We start from the raw sequence: 18,895 nt of genomic DNA on the forward strand, positions 1-18,895 counted from the left end.
CCAATCCCGAAGCGGAAAGCTCCTTGAGTGTCCGGTTGTCCACGGCCATGCCTTGTGGTTCTTCAAATACCCTTGTCGTGGCTTCCTCTTCCTCTTCTAGGACTTGTTCTTCAAGGTCAGGTTCCGGGCTTGGTGGATTTGGTTCGTGTTGCTTCCTCTTTCGTCTCAAAGTCCTCTCAAAATCGCTGTCAAAGTCCAAGATATGCTCACGAATCGGTTGAGAACTCCGAGTCATACACTAGTACCTAAAACAAGAAAAACAAAACAAGGTCAGAAACTTTAACAAAATAAACAAACAGAAATAACAATCCAAGGGATTAGCAAAGTTGCTAATCCCCGGCAACGGCGCCAAAAATTTGATGCGAAATATATAAGCACACAAATTAAAACCCTTTTTTGACAATTGTAGTATATGTATAAGTAGGGATCGTTCTAAACCGGGGATTAGGAGGGATTGCTAAATCACTTGAAAACTGACTCAAAAACATAAAACAAAGGTTAAAACACTAAACTAGACTCAAAGAATGCAAAACTAAACACTTAAAACACTAAAACGAACCAAAAGACTCAAAACAGCACCAAAACACTCAAAACTGCCTTAAAAACACAATCTGGGCAGTTTTGAGCACTTACACTAATTTGGACGAATTTGGGTGATAGATTGAATCAAAACACTTAGAAACACAAACTAAGACACTTTCTAACTAAATTGAACACTAAAGTAAATGGGGATTTAGTTTTTGACGAAATTAAACAAAATGCACAGATTGTAATAAAGACAGAATGTAAATATGAATTTGATGAAAATATGGATGGAATGCTAGCTAGAAGGTTCTTCTCCACACATGTCACACTTGCATACAAGATGATTTTCAGTTGGTCTTTCGATGAATCATGAAACTCAACACCGCGGGTTAATTAGGTTCGCTTAAATTAACCTTCAAGTTCTCCTTAAGTTAATAAATTGGATGGGACAACGCATACAACAATTCAAAGCATTCTCCAAAAGTCCTTTACGTGAAAAGCACAATAAAGATACAATCAAAGATCATTAAGCATCATGAAAACTATAAGTGTTGACGAGGCATTCGTTACTATGATGAGCATGAAACTAGTGCCAAGAATTCATTTAACGCGATCGTTTATAAGCGACCTTCACTACTTGTGAATATAAGTTTGTAACTATTAGGTGAAACTCACTTATATTCTAGCATCATATTCATGCATGAAAACTAAGCGCGCACTTTCAATAAACATACACAAATAAGTTATCAATCAAGCAGTTAAACAAATTGAATCCACAACTCATGAAATTCCAACCAAAGGTAATCAATTTATATTGCAAGCATAAACATGGTTTTGAATCAACCCCTAGCTAACTAGGGATTTAGCCTCTCATGTTCACAGAAAGAGAAACAAAATTGAAATTAAACATAGAGAACAAAAGATTGATTACACCTAGAACGCCCAACGAATCCACTTTGAATTTCTGCACGTTTCAAGCTCCTCTTTCTTCTTCTTCTTGCTGCGGCAGAGATGGTTTAGGGGGTTTTTGGATGCTATTTTGGTTTGGGAATGGTTTTAGGGAGGTGAAGGGTTGCGGCAAGGGTTGTGGAAGGTGTATGGAGGTTTGAATGGTGGCTGGAAAGGTGGAAATGGTTGCGGCAGAGATGGGAGGTGGCTGGAATGGATGGAGAAGGCTGCGGCAAAGAGGTTTTTGGGTGATGGTAGCTACGGCTGATAGGTATTAGGGTGAATGAATAATAGAGTGATTAAAAAAAGATCCTAGGGTGCGGCTAGGCTTTAGATTATATAGGGTTTCAGAAAATAAAACCCTAGCTTATTTTTATTAACTAAAATTAAGTCAAAGGCTTCTAGGATTAGGAAATAAAATCAGAAATTAAAAGGGAAGTGGCTGCAAGGTGCGGCTAGGGTTTAGTTTAGGAAGGAGCATGTGTTTAAATGCATAACTAGGACAAAATTGCCCCCCCCCCCTTGCACAGCAAGGGATGGGGAGAAGGGAAAAGGCCACGACAAAGGGGTTTAAGGGGGCTAGGGCCTTTGTTTTGTGTCCTAAAGTGCCTATGAGGCCTTCAAAGTGGCTAGAAAATACGGACGTTTAAGATTAGGAAAGGTTACCAAAATGGGAAACCTAGGATTAACTTTCCTACTTCAAGTAGGAATCCTTGTTGGAGTAGGAATCCTCGTTGGAGTAGGAATTCATATTTCTTCAAGTCTTCATCTCATTCATTCCTCTTTTGCTCCAAAAGACTCCAATTTGCATCTTCTTGCACACTTTGGCTTTATAACCTGAAAACACACAAAAGTGACTTTAAACACTAAAATAACTAAGGAAACACAACATAAATGCACAAGAACAAGCTAATTAAGTCGCATGAATATGCTCTTATCACACACCCCGACCCGGAATGTCCACTAGGACCCCGAATCGAGTCGTGTTGGCCGACACCAGGAAGGTGACGAAGCCATAAAGTTTGATAATGTATAAAATGTGAATAAATTAAAATCTAAAAGTGCCTAAGTACACGAGTGCGCGATGAGCGGGTCTGGACCATTACACGCATGATACAGAGCATAGGTATAGTACAGTAAGGTAAGATAATGATTATACCATCATAAGAAGACATATGTATTGAAAAGTGCCACGAATCCTTGTCGATACGAAACTCTGCTACTAGAACCTGGAGGGGTGCAAAAATAGAAAGTGTGAGTGAGTGAAACAAAACTTTTCAAACCAATTTCAATTACCAAAGGCAGTAGCCCCTTGTCGTAACACCTGTATATTTCCTAGAAAATAGAATACATATCTATCTCAATCCCAAACACGGCATAACAAAGTCCACATGAATATCATGCCATAGATCCCAATAAACATATATATCTCAACAAGAATAAGTAACCAAGATAAAATAAATCAATGTGAAATAGTATATCAGCCAGATCCACCTATTGTGGCCTGGACAGCTGAATCAATAGCTCATCAACATACTAGCCGGAGTCACCTCACGTGACCTGTACGACTTATCCATATCTCATTAGTCAATGCTAGCACATAAGTCGGAGTCACCTATAGTGACATGTACAACTTAATCAATATCTCATCACATATCTCATCAATCAATGCTAACATATAAGTCGGAGTCACCTATAGTGACTTGTACGACTTAATCAATATCTCATCACATATCTCATCAATCAATGCTAGCATATAAGTCAGAGTCACCTATAGTGACCTATACAACTTATCCATAACTCATCAAACATACCTGCACACGAGTTGGAACCACCCCTAGTGGTCTGTACAACAAGACTAGGTGTAAATAAATACGCTCAAGTGTTATGATCACGTGAAGACTGTGCGAATAATCGCGGGTCACCTACGAGTCAGAACCACTTATAGTGGTCTGTACAACAGGACTGTGCACCTACCTTGGATCCAAGGTGAGCGTAAGGTGCGGAAGGTGAACATCACGTGAAGGACTGTGCCCTGGCCACAGGCTGGAGCACTAACACCAAGGTGCAGGTTTATGAGCTCTCAATGCATCTCAATATAACATGTACAACTCATGGGTAACTAGTACGATAGTGTCGGAGTTGCCTAATGATAATTCACATTTTGCATGCATTTATATCTTCCATATTTGGCTTCTTTGTGATGTTTTTGGATTTAAACTGGTTGCATTTTACATTATTTGGTGTTAGTGTGCAGCCAAGTGTGTAATAGGATCAATTGGAAGGCAAATGAAGTAAAAACACTCCTTTTGGTAGCTGAGCATTATTCCAAACGTGGAGAGGATTCTGGGGAGTTAATTTAGAGTCCAAATAGGGAATCTAGGACTAATTTGGCTGCTGGAATTTCAGGAAATGATGTGGAAGGAAAGTGGTGCAATTCGGCCATATTGGGTGGTTCTAAGCAAGGAAAAACGCTCAAAACACATGCTATACGTGGAAATACCATTTACATCAGATTTGAGCCATTTAACTCACCTTAAACACTTACCTTGTTTGTCATCCTTTCAGCCATATTTTAAAGTAGTGAAAACCTGATTTGGAGGTGGAAAAATAAGGAAACAAAGTTCAAAACAAATGCCATCCTCAGAAATACCTTTAAATCAGATTCTAGCCTTCTATATCACCATCAACACTTACCTTTTATGCATCTTTCCAGCCCCTATTTAAACCAAGCGAATTAGGCATTTCAGGGACTTCTTTTTGGCTTCATTCTATTATTCCAAAACCCTAGCCGCTCCACCTTTGCCCAAATTCTCTCCCATTTGCAGCAACCATTCAACCCTAGCCTCTCCACCTTCATTCACAACACATTTGGGAAGCCAACGCCGAAGGCCACCCTTAAGGGATTTCGACATCAGTTTGCTTCAAGGGTTCCTTCTCCTTAATTCTTTGTTCACTCATGTTGTATATTTTTATGTCAAACATCTTGTAAACATGAAGTGTAACTAATCTCTTTCTAGGGATTCGATGTAGCCTTGCAAGATTGCCATGTAGTCAAGTTAGAATGCTCAGTTGGTCCATCTATTTCTTGTTTCATTCTCTTATTTAATTGTGACTTTGTGTGTTGATTTTAATGTTTGATCACCATTTGAATTAACCACAGGTTGTTTAGCCAAGATTAGAGCACACATCATGCATATTCTTGGTGGATATGTGAATGAATGAAGGGAATGTTTTGCAAACAACCTGCCGAGTGTTACCTTTGGTTTTATGACAGTTTCTTGTGCATGACACATTCTTGATTAGGAACCAAAGTTGCACATCACAATTAGGTTCAAGATTAGGAACATTTGATCAAATCCACACATCATATGGTTGATCATATCTAAGTGAAACAAACCCAAGAAATAGGTAGATGGCTAAGTATAAACTGACTTAACAAACATGGACTTGGTTTAGCAATGGTGAAACCGAATCCCTAGCTTCATCTCCATTGGTGCTATCCCATTTTATTATTTGTTGATTCATTTACTTGTGTTTACTTCATTTTCGTGTGCTTTCAAGTTACAACAACAAATCTGTCTAAATTGATTAGTTTTATTCTCTAATAGGGTTCTTGCAAAACAAGTGGTTGTATAGGTCCAATTAGTCCCTGTGGATTCGACACCCTTACTTGTGCCATTATACTAAGCATATTTTAGCACTAGGAAGGAGTATAACAACAAAAACTGGCGCCGTTGCCGGGGACTGATTTCAGTCCCTTATAATTGCTTGTTTTGGTTTTAAACCTTGTTCTTTTCATTTTAAGTAGATTTCTGATTTTTTTTATTCAAACTTGTTTTATCTTGTTCCAGGTAGTACATGTCCAATAGACTTGCTGAATTAGGCCAAAGACTTGAACGGTTAAAGGGCAACACTTTGGAAAGCTTTGTTCCAACAAGTTCCTCCATTGTCCGTGAAGAAGAGGAAGAGAATTCGTCTAGTCCAACAAGTGAAGGATCTGAGCACTTTAATTGGGAAAGAGAAGAAGAGATGGCGGGCAACCAAGATGATCTTCGAGCTTTGGAGGACTTTGCTCAACCAATCATACCAAATTCACCTTCATGCATCTTGTTGCCCACAGAAGCTAGAAACTATGATCTTAAATCTTCACATTTCCATATGCTTCCTTCTTTTTATGGCTTACCTAATGAAGATCCTTTAGCTCATATTAAAGAATTTTACAATGTTGTGAGTGGTTTACCTTTGCAGGGAGTAAGTGAAGCAAATTTGAGGATGAGAGTGTTTCCTTACACCTTGAAAGATAGGGCCAAGGGTTGGTTGATGACTCTAGCACCTGGTTCCCTCACCACATGGGATGTCGTGGCTAAGAAGTTTTTGGAGAAGTTCTTTTCCACTCAAAAGACAGCCACATTAAGGGGACAAATCTTCAACTTCAAACAAGATGATGGAGAAGCTTTCAATGAGTGTTGGGAGCGCTTTAAAGGCCTTTTGCTGCAATGTCCACACCATGGGTTACCTCTTCACTTACAAATGCAAATTTTCTATGATGGACTAACCCAAACATGTCAATCAACTGTTGATAATGCAGCAGGTGGAGCTTTGAAGAAAAAGAATGCTCAAGAGTCATATAACATTTATGAGATGTTGGGGTCTAATGCTCAACACAAAGATCTAAGGGGTAAGAGAGTTGGAGTATATGAAACAAGCTCTAATCATGATCTTTCTTTGCAGGTAGCTAACTTAGAAAAGAAGCTTGAATCCGTGCTCAACATGGTGCCAAAAGCAAATGAAGTGTGTGCCATTTGCAACATACCAAGTCACCCTACTCATCAATGTCCATCTAGGGAGGCTTACCCCGAGTTTGTCCAAGAGCAGGTGAACCTCATGAATTCTTACAATCAAAGGCCAAGGAATGATGTGTATTCCAATACATATAACCCAAGTTGGAGAGATCATCCCAACCTTTCATGGAAGAACAACAATCAATTCCAAAACTTCTAACCAAAACCTGCCACTACACTTGAGGATACGGTTAAGTTGTTAGCCCAAAATACCTTGCAATTCCAACAAACCACCAATAGCACCCTCCAACAACATTCGGCGGCTCTAACTAAAATGGAGACACAATTGGGGCAGATTGCAGATGCCTTGAACCAAAGAGAGGTTGGAAAGTTTCCAAGCCAACCCGTGATACTTCAAAGGAACCAAGAGCAAGCCAAAGCAATTACTACACTTAGAAGTGGTAAGGTTATCAATAATAGAGTTGGCAATGAAGTTACTAATGAATCTGATCATGTGAATGCAGGGGTCACTCAAGGAGAAAATGAGAAACCAAATGAGGAACCAAGCCATGCTACTTCCTCATTTGAAGCACCAAATCTTCACAAGGCCGAGAAACCTTATACTCCACCAATACCATTCCCTGGAAGACTTGCCAAGAGCAAGCAGGATAAGTCATTTAAGGAAATTTTTGATATTCTAAGTAAGGTGAATGTTAACTTACCTTTGCTTGATGTCATTAGGAACATGCCAGCTTATGGGAAGTTCTTCAAAGAGTTAAACAACTACAAAAGGAAGTATGAACCACATGAGAAGGTAGTGGTGTCCGAGAATGTAAGTGTCGTGTTGCAAAGAAAACTTCCACCAAAGCTCAAGGATCCAGGAAGTTTTTCTATCAACATCACCATAGGGGACAAGAACGTAGAGAAAGCGATGCTTGACTTGGGTGCTAGCATCAACTTAATGCCTTATTCCGTGTACCTTCAACTAGGTTTGGGGGAATTGAAGGCCACCACCATCTCATTACAACTTGCGGACAGATTCGTGAAATATCCAAGAGGTATAGTAGAGGATATTCTAGTTCAAATTGATAAACTAATCTTGCCTGCGGATTTTGTAGTGTTGGACATGGAAGAAGCTCCTATACATGACCGAGAGTTGCCTATTTTGCTTGGGAGACCGTTTATGGCCACGGCCAAGACCATCATTGATGTGCAAAATGGACTCCTCACTATGACAATGCTAGGAGAGACCGTTCAATTCAAAGTGTTTGAGTCTCTTTCTCATCCTTCCTCATCTCTTGATTGTTATGCCATTGATGTGCTTGATTCGCTTGTTTTCTCTAAATTCTTGCAGGCACAATCTAATGAACCATTACAAGCTGTTTTGAGTCAATCTCAAGACGAGTTTGATGAAGAGGATGCACTCATGGAAGAGGTAGCTGCCTTGGAAGCATTGGCACCGTATCCTTTGAATGTTTCACCTCTTTTAGAGCCTTTAGAACCATCGAGGTCACATCTAACCCCTTCCACTGTTAAGGCACCAAAACTTGAACTTAAACCACTTCCACCACATCTAAAGTATGCATATCTAGCTGAATTTGAAACTCTTCCAGTTATCATAGCTTCTGACCTCACCCCAAATGAAGAAGATAAACTAATTAGGGTGTTAAAAGAGTTCAAATCAGCTATTGGTTGGTCTATTGCAGATATCAAGGGAATAAGCCCTACCATGTGCATGCATAGGATTCTTTTGGAGGAAGGAGCAAAGTCAACCCGTGAACCACAAAGAAGGCTCAATCCACATTTGAAAGAAGTTGTGAGGAATGAAGTGTTGAAGTTGTTAGATGTGGAGATCATATATCCCATTTCTGATAGCAAATGGGTGAGTGCTATTCAGGTGGTACCTAAGAAAGTGGGAATCACGGTGATGAAGAATGAAAACAAAGAGCTTGTGCCCACAAAGCCCACGGCTAGTTGGCGTGTTTGCACTGATTACAGGAAGTTGAATTCTAGTACTAGAAAAGATTACTTTCCTATGCCTTTCATAGATCAAATGCTTGAGAGATTGGCAGGTCACTCATACTATTGTTTTCTTGATGGTTACTCAGGTTACAATCAAATTGCAATTGCTCCGGAGGATCAAGAGAAAACTACCTTTACTTGCCCCTTTGGCACATTTGCATATAGGAGAATGCCTTTTGGACTTTGCAATGCTCCAGCAACATTCCAAAGATGCATGTTGGCAATCTGTTCTGACATGGTAGAAAGGTTTATTGAAGTATTTATGGATGACTTTTCAGTGTTTGGTTCCTCTTTTGATGAATGTCTTAACCATCTCTCTTTAGTACTTCAAAGATGTCAGGAAACAAATTTGGTTCTCAATTGGGAAAAGTGCCAATTCATGGTAAAACAAGGAATTGTGTTGGGACATGTAATCTCTAGCAAAGGAATTGAGGTGGACAAAGCCAAAATTGACATCATCACCAATATGGCAGCTCCCACAACCGTGAAGGGAGTGAGAAGTTTTTTGGGACATGCGGGCTTTTATCGTCGTTTCATTAAGAACTTTTCAATGATCACTCGTCCATTATGCAATCTGTTAGCTAAAGATGTTGTATTTCATTCTGATAAAGCTTGTATGGATGCATTCAATACTTTGAAACATGAATTAACCTCGACTCCTATCATTATGGCACCAGATTGGTCTTTACCTTTTGAATTAATGTGTGATGCCTCTGACTATGCTATTGGTGCTGTTTTAGGGCAAAGGGTGAACAAGTTCCCACATGTGATCTACTATGCAAGCCAGACTCTAAATGATGCTCAACTTAACTATTCCACAACTAAAAAGGAGTTGCTTGCTATTGTTTTTGCTTTAAAGAAGTTTCGGTCATATCATGTGGGATCTAAAGTTATTCTGTTTTCTGATCATGTAGCCCTTAGGTACTTGTTGACAAAAAAGGATGCTAAACCACGCTTAATTAGATGGATACTCTTGCTACAAGAGTTTGACTTGGAAATTCGAGATAAGAAGGGAAGTGATAATGTTGTGGCTGACCATTTGTCACGGCTCAATGAAAACCATGGAGTTAGACAACCTTTGCCTCTAAATGAATCATTTCCAGATGAACAACTCCTTGTTATTCAAGAAAAAGAACCATGGTATGCTGATTTTGTTAATTATCTTGCTTGTGGTGTAATTAGAAATGATCTTTCTTTTCAGGAAAGAAAGAAGTTCCTTGCCATGGTAAAGCACTACGTTTGGGACTAACCATATTTGTTTAAATATTGCCCTGACCAAATCATTAGGAGATGTGTCCCAGAGAGTGAGCAACAAAGCATTCTAACGTTCAGCCATACATTGGCATGTGGAGGACATTTTGGTGCCAAAAAGACATCTCTTAAGGTTTTACAATCTGGTTTCTTTTGGCCTACTTTATTCAAGGATGCTTTTGATTTTTGTTCTAAGTGTGATAGGTGCTAGAAAATGGGGAACATTAGCCGAAGAAATGAGATGCCATTGAACAACATTTTGGTGGTGGAGCTCTTTGATGTTTAGGGAATCGATTTCATGGGACCATTCCCATCCTCTTTTGGATACTTATACATATTAGTGGCAGTAGATTATGTATCCAAATGGGTTGAAGCCATTGCTACAAGAACTAATGATCATAAGGTTGTTTTGAATTTTCTTAAAGATGTGATTTTTTGTAGGTTTGGAACCCCAAGAGCTTTTATTAGTGATGGTGGCAGCCATTTCTGCAACAAACCCTTTGAATCCTTGATGAAGAAGTACAACATCAACCACAAAGTGGCAACCCCGTGCCATCCTCAAACCTCGGGACAAGTGGAGATTAGCAACAGGGAGATCAAGAACATTTTGATGAAGACTGTGAGCCCTACAAGGAAGGATTGGTCACTGAGGTTGAATGATGCACTATGGGCATATAGAACAGCATACAAGACCCCCATTGGCATGAGTCCTTATCGCCTTGTGTTTGGGAAAGCTTGTCATTTGCCAATGGAGCTTGAACACCGTGCATATTGGGCCATCAAGAAGTTCAACTTTGATTACAAGGATGCTAGAATAGCAAGGAAGCTCCAACTTAATGAGTTGGAAGAACTCAGAAATGAGGCATATGAGAATGCCAAAATCTACAAGGAACGGACTAAGCTTTATCATGACAAGGCCATTCTACGGAAGGAGTTTCACCAAGGTATGAAAGTACTTTTGTATGACTCACGTTTGAGACTTTTTCCAGGTAAATTGAAGTCTAGGTGGGTGGGACCATTCAAGGTGCTGCAAACATTTCCCCACGGAGCTGTGGAGATAGAGAACATGAAGAATGGCACCTCTTTTAAAGTCAATGGGCAGCGATTGAAACCATATTTGGAGAAAGTGGAGGAAGAGCAAGTTTATCAAGTTGTAGATTTTCTTGAGTTTACAACACCGTAAACAAGCTACCATGTCTTGCCTAGACATTAAATAAAGCGCTTGCTAGGAGGCAACCTAGTGTGGTTTGTGTTCTTTCCTTATATTGAGTGTATGTTGTCACCATTCCATATTCTTTGCCTACTTGCATTGCATACAGTTTTAAGCATCGAGGACAATGCTTAGGTTAGGTTTGGGGGTGTGGGATGGAAGGTTTGTTTTTGTGTTTGTTTTTTGTTAAGTGTGTTTTTGCTTACTAATACGAATGTATATGAGGGCTATGTTTGCAAACAAACTATTGGGTTGCTATGAAAAAGTTTTGTATCTTGTTGTCATTTATAAAGTTGTAACTCTTGAAATTATGATGATAGAGGTACCATACTCAAATTCTGGAAGAAGAATAGTGGAGACTACCCTAGTGAGTTATTTTGAGCCTAATTGCTTCTTTGAGAGGGTTTAAAGTGTTTCTACTCCTATCTTTTTCTTTCAATTTCACTTTAAATGATCTCATTACTTCTATTTTGTTTGGATACTAAGAATTACTCTCTTTTGCAGATACCATGTGTTTAGTATCATTCATGAATGAACTCAATGAGACGAGGTTAGGCTATGCATGTTTTAACTACTAAAAGGCTTAAATCCTATCCCTTTGTGTGCTCCATTCACCCTTGTTGCAGCCAAACACTTTAGCCTAATTCTTTCATCACCCACACCATACTCTACCCATTCTAGCCCATTACAAGCCATACCTTATAGTTTGGGGAATACCAAAGTGATGAAGACTAAAGGTAAATCGAGCTTTAGAACAAGATTGTGGCGTGTATCGAGGTTACCTATGTTGAAGTTGTTTCTAAAAATAAAGTTATAGAAAAAAAAAAGAGAATCAAAGTAGATACAAGTTCCAAATCTCCTCATTATATTGCATAGGTCCTGGACGCCAAAAACAAAGAAGAAAGAAGACAAATGCAAGTGAAGAGCATGATCCTCAAGGACACTTTGGTATGCCCCAAGCTCTAGTATTTCATATCACTTCTTTCGTAACCTATAACCTAAGCCTTACATTACAATCTTGAGAAAGACCTAGCTGATCATTGAGGATGTATTCATGGTGATGGTAAGTGTGTGTGTTATCTATTTTCTTAGCATTCGATTCATTTCATGAGATCTACTCAGAAATTGTGCTTTTATTTCAGAATTCATATGTGAGACTTTTGATTCCCTTTACATAATTTCACTCATATATGTTTGTGGAGAGACTAAACCTTAGGATCTGAGTGAAAATTTGAGTGAAATCTGTGAGGAGTAGAGTTGAGGCGAATTCTATCTTAAGCATTTGGGTATGGTGACCTTGAAGTTGTAAGACATGGAGAAATATCTTTATACGTTACAGTTGATACGATTCTTTGAAGTGGCAAACTTTTGAGTTTGAATGTATGACAAAGTTTTCATTGGTTCTTATTAGTTTGTTTAAAGCATGTATTAACCAAATTGTTTGCAGATTTTGTAGATGTTTGTGGGTGTCATCACTGTAAACCCTCAGGAGACACAACTCCTCCAACTAGGGACACCTAGGGGTTCAAAGGCTTGTTGCACATGCTCAGTGCAATCGTTTGGCCAGCGAAAGTGGTTTAGTTAGATGTTAGTGTTTTGTGTGTTTTAGTTTTAAGTTTGCTCGAGGACTAGCAAAAACCAGGTTTGGGGGTATTTGATAATTCACATTTTGCATGCATTTATATCTTCCATATTTGGCTTCTTTGTGATGTTTTTGGATTAAACTGGTTGCATTTTACATTATTTGGTGTTAGTGTGCAGCCAAGTGTGTAATAGGATCAATTGGAAGGCAAATGAAGTAAAAACACTCCTTTTGGTAGCTGAGCATTATTCCAAACGTGGAGAGGATTCTGGGGAGTTAATTTGGAGTCCAAATGAGGAATCTAGGACTAATTTAGCTGCTGGAATTTCAGGAAATGATGTGGAAGGAAAGTGGTGCAATTCGGCCATATTGGGTGGTTCTAAGCAAGGAAAAACGCTCAAAACACATGCCATACGTGGAAATACCATTTACATCAGATTTGAGCCATTTAACTCACCTTAAACACTTACCTTGTTTGTCATCCTTTCAGCCATATTTTAAAGTAGTGAAAACCTGATTTGGAGGTGGAAAAATAAGGAAACAAAGTTCAAAACAAATGCCATCCTCAGAAATACCTTTAAATCAGATTCTAGCCTTCTATATCACCATCAACACTTACCTTTTATGCATCTTTCCAGCCCCTATTTAAACCAAGCGAATTAGGCATTTCAGGGACTTCTTTTTGGCTTCATTCTATTATTCCAAAACCCTAGCCGCTCCACCTTTGCCCAAATTCTCTCCCATTTGCAGCAACCATTCAACCCTAGCCTCTCCACCTTCATTCACAACACATTTGGGAAGCCAACGCCGAAGGCCACCCTTAAGGGATTTCGACATCAGTTTGCTTCAAGGGTTCCTTCTCCTTAATTCTTTGTTCACTCATGTTGTATATTTTTATGTCAAACATCTTGTAAACATGAAGTGTAACTAATCTCTTTCTAGGGATTCGATGTAGCCTTGCAAGATTGCCATGTAGTCAAGTTAGAATGCTCAGTTGGTCCATCTATTTCTTGTTTCATTCTCTGATTTAATTGTGACTTTGTGTGTTGATTTTAATGTTTGATCACCATTTGAATTAACCACAGGTTGTTTAGCCAAGATTAGAGCACACATCATGCATATTCTTGGTGGATATGTGAATGAATGAAGGGAATGTTTTGCAAACAACCTGTCGAGTGTTACCTTTGGTTTTATGACAGTTTCTTGTGCATGACACATTCTTGATTAGGAACCAAAGTTGCACATCACAATTAGGTTCAAGATTAGGAACATTTGATCAAATCCACACATCATATGGTTGATCATATCTAAGTGAAACAAACCCAAGAAATAGGTAGATGGCTAAGTATAAACTGACTTAACAAACATGGACTTGGTTTAGCAATGGTGAAACCGAATCCCTAGCTTCATCTCCGTTGGTGCTATCCCATTTTATTATTTGTTGATTCATTTACTTGTGTTTACTTCATTTTCGTGTGCTTTCAAGTTACAACAACAAATCTGTCTAAATTGATTAGTTTTATTCTCTAATAGGGTTCTTGCAAAACAAGTGGTTGTATAGGTCCAATTAGTCCCTGTGGATTCGACACCCTTACTTGTGCCATTATACTAAGCATATTTTAGCACTAGGAAGGAATATAACAACACCTAAAACTTATATGTAGTCATGCCATAACTCCATAATTTCAACTAATACCATAAACTCACCTGAACTTACCTATGCATCTTGCGTTCACCTTTACACTTTAGAGCGTTCACCTTTAATTATGCACAAGTGACATACATATGGATATACCAGAACGTAAATCTGAAATTCAACTATATTATAATATTTCCAAATATATAAGGGGTGTGCTATCCACACACCCCATTTTACTTCTCACACACCCCTTGATAATTTCTATCCGTTGATCTTCTTCAATTCATCCGATCCGACGGTCAAAATTAAAAAGGTGTGTGAGAAGTAAAATAGGATGTGTAGATATCACATCCCATGTATAAACATATATACAAATGGCATAATATGTGTAAGCTGTAACACCCCACTCCCAAACTATTTACCTTCGGAAAATAATTATCGGTGATAAGCTCAACTAAACACTAGTTAAATTAACTATCATTCCTAATTATTTTTCACTTCAATATTACGATTCTTCACACATTAATTTATAACCAACATTTAACCACCAATAAATAAGGTTAAATCTCACATTTTCCATCAACTTCCTTCACATTGCTCAATTCCCCAAACAAGGCTTTTGTCTTGATTATTTAATCCCCTTTACTCTATGGCTGCATCTAACGTCTCGTTAGACTGCCCATGTACCCTAAATAGGGATCAAGCCAATCGTAGTTCACAATAATTATTTGTAGGTAACATGCATAAATCAATTTAGAAGCGTTTGTGGAACAATCAATTATATACATATGATAAAAAGGGAAAAGACCGACTCACCTGGACTCCACGCTATGATTCTCTAGCACGCACATCGAAGCGTTCGAATGATTGGTGCCTAGAACAATTATCGAATTACATCTCAAAACTCTTATCAACAGAATACATAATTCACATAAAGTACATCTTCAAGGACATTTTTAAACAGTTTGAGGCCCATTGAGCACAAGTCAACCGTCGATCTTTGATCGACAATAGGGTCTACAACCCTGTATAACTCAGTCCAGAACATCCGCATATCAGATTTCCAATCCATAACTTCCAAAGATTCACATTATGCTTCTAGAATAACATATTAAAATTTCATTACGATCCAACGGTCAGATCTTTGCTACTTGTCCAAAACCAAATGGTAGTTAACATTTATTTTACGAACTTACAAATCCAATTCGGGAAGATCCGCACGTCAGATTCCCAATCCATAACTTTCTACATTCTTCAAATATTACGTACCACAATGTAATAAAGTTTGGTGACAATCCAACGGTTGGATCGTCAATTCACATAAATACCTATTAACGTATCATAGAGAATTTAGGTTCCAACAATCAACCTGCGTCATTCAAATATCAAAACTGAATTCAAAACATTTAACATAGCCTAAAAATAGCATTGGCGGCCCACTGGCCACGCGCCGCCGCACGCGATGCCGTGGGTGGCAGTGGGCCACCCCGACTCGCCGGAAAATTCAACTATTTCCAAAAAATACCAAATTTCAAATAAATGAAGATCTCAATGAGTAAAGCAAACTTTATACCTATGGCTAAGGCCAATTTGGCTTGGAAAGGCTCCAATTTCACGAAAACCCACCGAAACCTTAGTTTTTGGGTATATTCAATTCGACTCCATGGATGCTCCGACGCCCCTACCATCACTTGGTCTTTCTTCCTAAGGTTGAGGGGAGCCTATTGGTAGTGATAATTGGCTGAGTTAGCTTCACAATTTGTGGATTGCCGCCGAACACCCACACACACCACCAGTGCATTTCTCCCAAATCTAAGGCCAAATTGTATGAATTTAGGGGTAGGAATGGTAGAGAGAAGGCTAGGGAGGTGTTTCCAGGTGATGGTTTGGCTTAATTCACCGAAATTTGGCTGGGAAACCATCAGTTTCTATGGTTTCCACCGCCCGGGTCACACGGGTCAAGGAAGACCGTTTTGGGTTCCCTCCTTTTCTTCTTCTCTCCTTTCCCTCCTAGTTCTTCTCTCTAATTCGTCACTCTCCCTCTCTCCTCATTTGTGATTGGGCAGTACCCATATCCTTCCTTTTCCTCTCTTTCGCTGCCATCAGGCGACCATCCTCCCTTTTTCTTTCTTCTTTTTCTTTTTATTAATCTCCCACAACCATTTTACATAAAAAAAAAAATAATAATAAGAAATGAATAAGATAATAAATAATAATTCTTACCAACGTACTTTTGAAATATGGTAAGGTAATAGTTTATACGCATCATGAACTAACGATCAATGAAAATCAATACCCTCGCCTCTAAGGTATTCTCGTAAATTTCACATTTTAAGATTTCTAAAATAATAAAATTTGGGATGGGCTGTCACAATCTACCCACCTTAAAAAATTTCATCCCCGAAATTTAAAATCATTGCTATATAACACTCGAAGATAGGAGTATAATATATATACGTAAAGCAAAAATCAAGTTCGAACATTTGTGCTAAAGAAAAAATGACATTCTGTCGCAGTCGGAATGTAATTATTCCTCTTTCATGCCCCCAAGCTCATACTATCTTCCTTCCTCAATAATATAGTGGTATAATGTGTCATCCCGGCTCGGATAAATTAGTGAGCTGCACTTCCAAAGTACTATTGACATTTCACCAACCAAGGAAGAGAAATTCACATTTTACAACCCTAACGGTCAACGGAATTGATCCTTACTAATCACATAGCCAAGAGAAAATATGCTAGTCATCAATTTTGTTCGTAATATCAATTTCTAACAATGACCACCTATGACCCATGGCAACCAAAACAACACATTTATAATTATACCCTTTCTCCATCAATTTTTTTTTTTCCATAATTCATAAAATTTCACTTCTCACACAACTGAAAATATGTTCATATTAAACAAACTCAAAATTTTCATTTCATAATTTTACTCATATCCACCAATAAATAAATGGAGATAACTTCATGGACTTCCCACCATTGTAAATTATAATAACCAAATCATAACCTCAGTTCATGATTTCCATTCTCACTCGATGAATTTTCATACGAAATTCTATTCCTGCTATTTGGAAAATTTACATCATAATTATTGGTAATCCCGCTTCCCATTACTTTAGGCAACACGAATACCATAAATTATGGGCATAATGATATTGGCATAATGAAATATCAAATTTCAAGCCATAACTATCGTGGCTAACAAAATACTAGAATTTCACGCCATAATTCATTGATGGCAAACCAAACCAATTAATTTTATAATTAAAAAAAAAAATTTCGTCAATTCTCCTCTTTAAGTGCAAAAACTCACTGGAAAACGTTTATATTAAGTGAACTCAAGATCTCATTCCATATTTTCATTCATGTTCATCCATAACCACATCATATAAATAAAATAAGGTAGTCAAAAAAATATTTGCACAAACCAAATCAAAGCCTAAAATGAAAAGGGACCTCACCAAACATTCGTCGTGTCACAAATTCCACTAATGAGTCCGAACCATAGCTAATTAGTAAATGTTGCCAAAAATGAGCGGTCTTGCCCACTTGTTAGTGAACCTAACAATTAGAGCATTGACATTTAAGTCTGTAGCCTGTAACACCGATAACTTATGGTCATCTCAACAACTAGTGAAAAGTTCCTGAGGATACCAAAATATCATTTTGTGCCTCCTGAGCAAATATGCCTAAATTGTCTGACTCGTAACTCGATCACGATACCGTACTATCCCAAGGTGCACCAATTCGGCTACTAAAAGTGTTTCGGCGTTCACATTCCCACAACTCAAAGTTGTTTAGAATTCTTTTTGGTAAGTCTGGTAAACTCGCAAAAAGATTATATTTCAATGGTTTCCTGATAGTGTCAATATGAAAGTGGCACAAGCACCCGCCAAGTTGATCTATCATGAATTCCTCACTAACCGAGCAAAAAACCATGTCAAGAAGGTTAAAAGAATACTCAAGAATTTGAGGGTCAAAACAAGTTCATGAAATCTAGAGTACAAGATATCTGGACTAAATGTACAATTTCCATGTTTAAGTGGTCCTCCTGGATAGTTTGTCCCAAGTCAAATATAGAAAAGTAGAATTTAAGAATGAACTAACAAGAATTCTTGCTGATCGAAAAGTAACAACACAAGATATTAAAACTACCAAGGGCCAAAAGTAATTTCCCAACATGTTCTTCTGTCGAGTGCTACCACTTTAACACCACATTACCACATGAGATATTTCTAGAGTCTAAACAAAAGTAGACTTCGCAAGAATTCAAATAAGTGATATTCTAACAAATACTATCAAGGAATCAAAACTAGCTGGGACTTCCAATCTCAAAAGGATCAACACTAACGGTGGAAGAATGGTGATGGAATTTGGTTGGTAAACTCTCCATTGATACACGGTTATCAATACATTAACTTAGGCCACCAACTTACTTCAAATCTACACAGTTCTTCCACAAGGAATAACTTTGTTTTAATTCTAAGGACAAACACCAAAATGATTTTCAAAAATGTCGTCAAGACCACAAAATTGCCCAAAACTGGAAAAAAAAAAAAAAAAAAAAAAAAAAAACAAACAAACAAACAAACATATTTTTCTGTATTCGACGAGGTGGCAAGATTCGAACATTAGACACAAAACCAAGAATGCTCACATCACGCATGTGAAGAACACAATACTGCCCAACATATACTCTAATACCAACTGACACACCCCAACCTAGAATGTCCACTAGGACCCCGAATCGAACCGTGCTAGCCGACACCAGGAAGGTGACAAAGCCATAAAGTTTGATAATGTATAAAATGTGAATAAATTAAAATCTAAAAGTGCCTAAGTACATGAGTGCGCGATGAGCGGGTCTGGACCCATTGCACGCATGATACAGAGTATAAGTATAGTACAGTAAGGTAAGATAATGATTA

General features: G+C 38.2%; 1 pseudogene; it reads right to left on the reverse strand.

The window, feature by feature from the left end:
- Nucleotides 1–5,879: 5,879 nt before the first annotated feature.
- LOC125477498 lies at nucleotides 5,880–5,990 on the reverse strand (annotated as a pseudogene).
- Between the last annotated feature and the right edge of the window lie 12,905 nt (nucleotides 5,991–18,895).

The sequence above is a fragment of a genome, unplaced genomic scaffold, assembly GCF_019419815.1.
Source record: "Pyrus x bretschneideri cultivar Hongxiangsu unplaced genomic scaffold, Pyrus_bretschneideri_v1 Contig214, whole genome shotgun sequence".
Taxonomy (NCBI): Eukaryota; Viridiplantae; Streptophyta; class Magnoliopsida; order Rosales; family Rosaceae; genus Pyrus; species Pyrus x bretschneideri.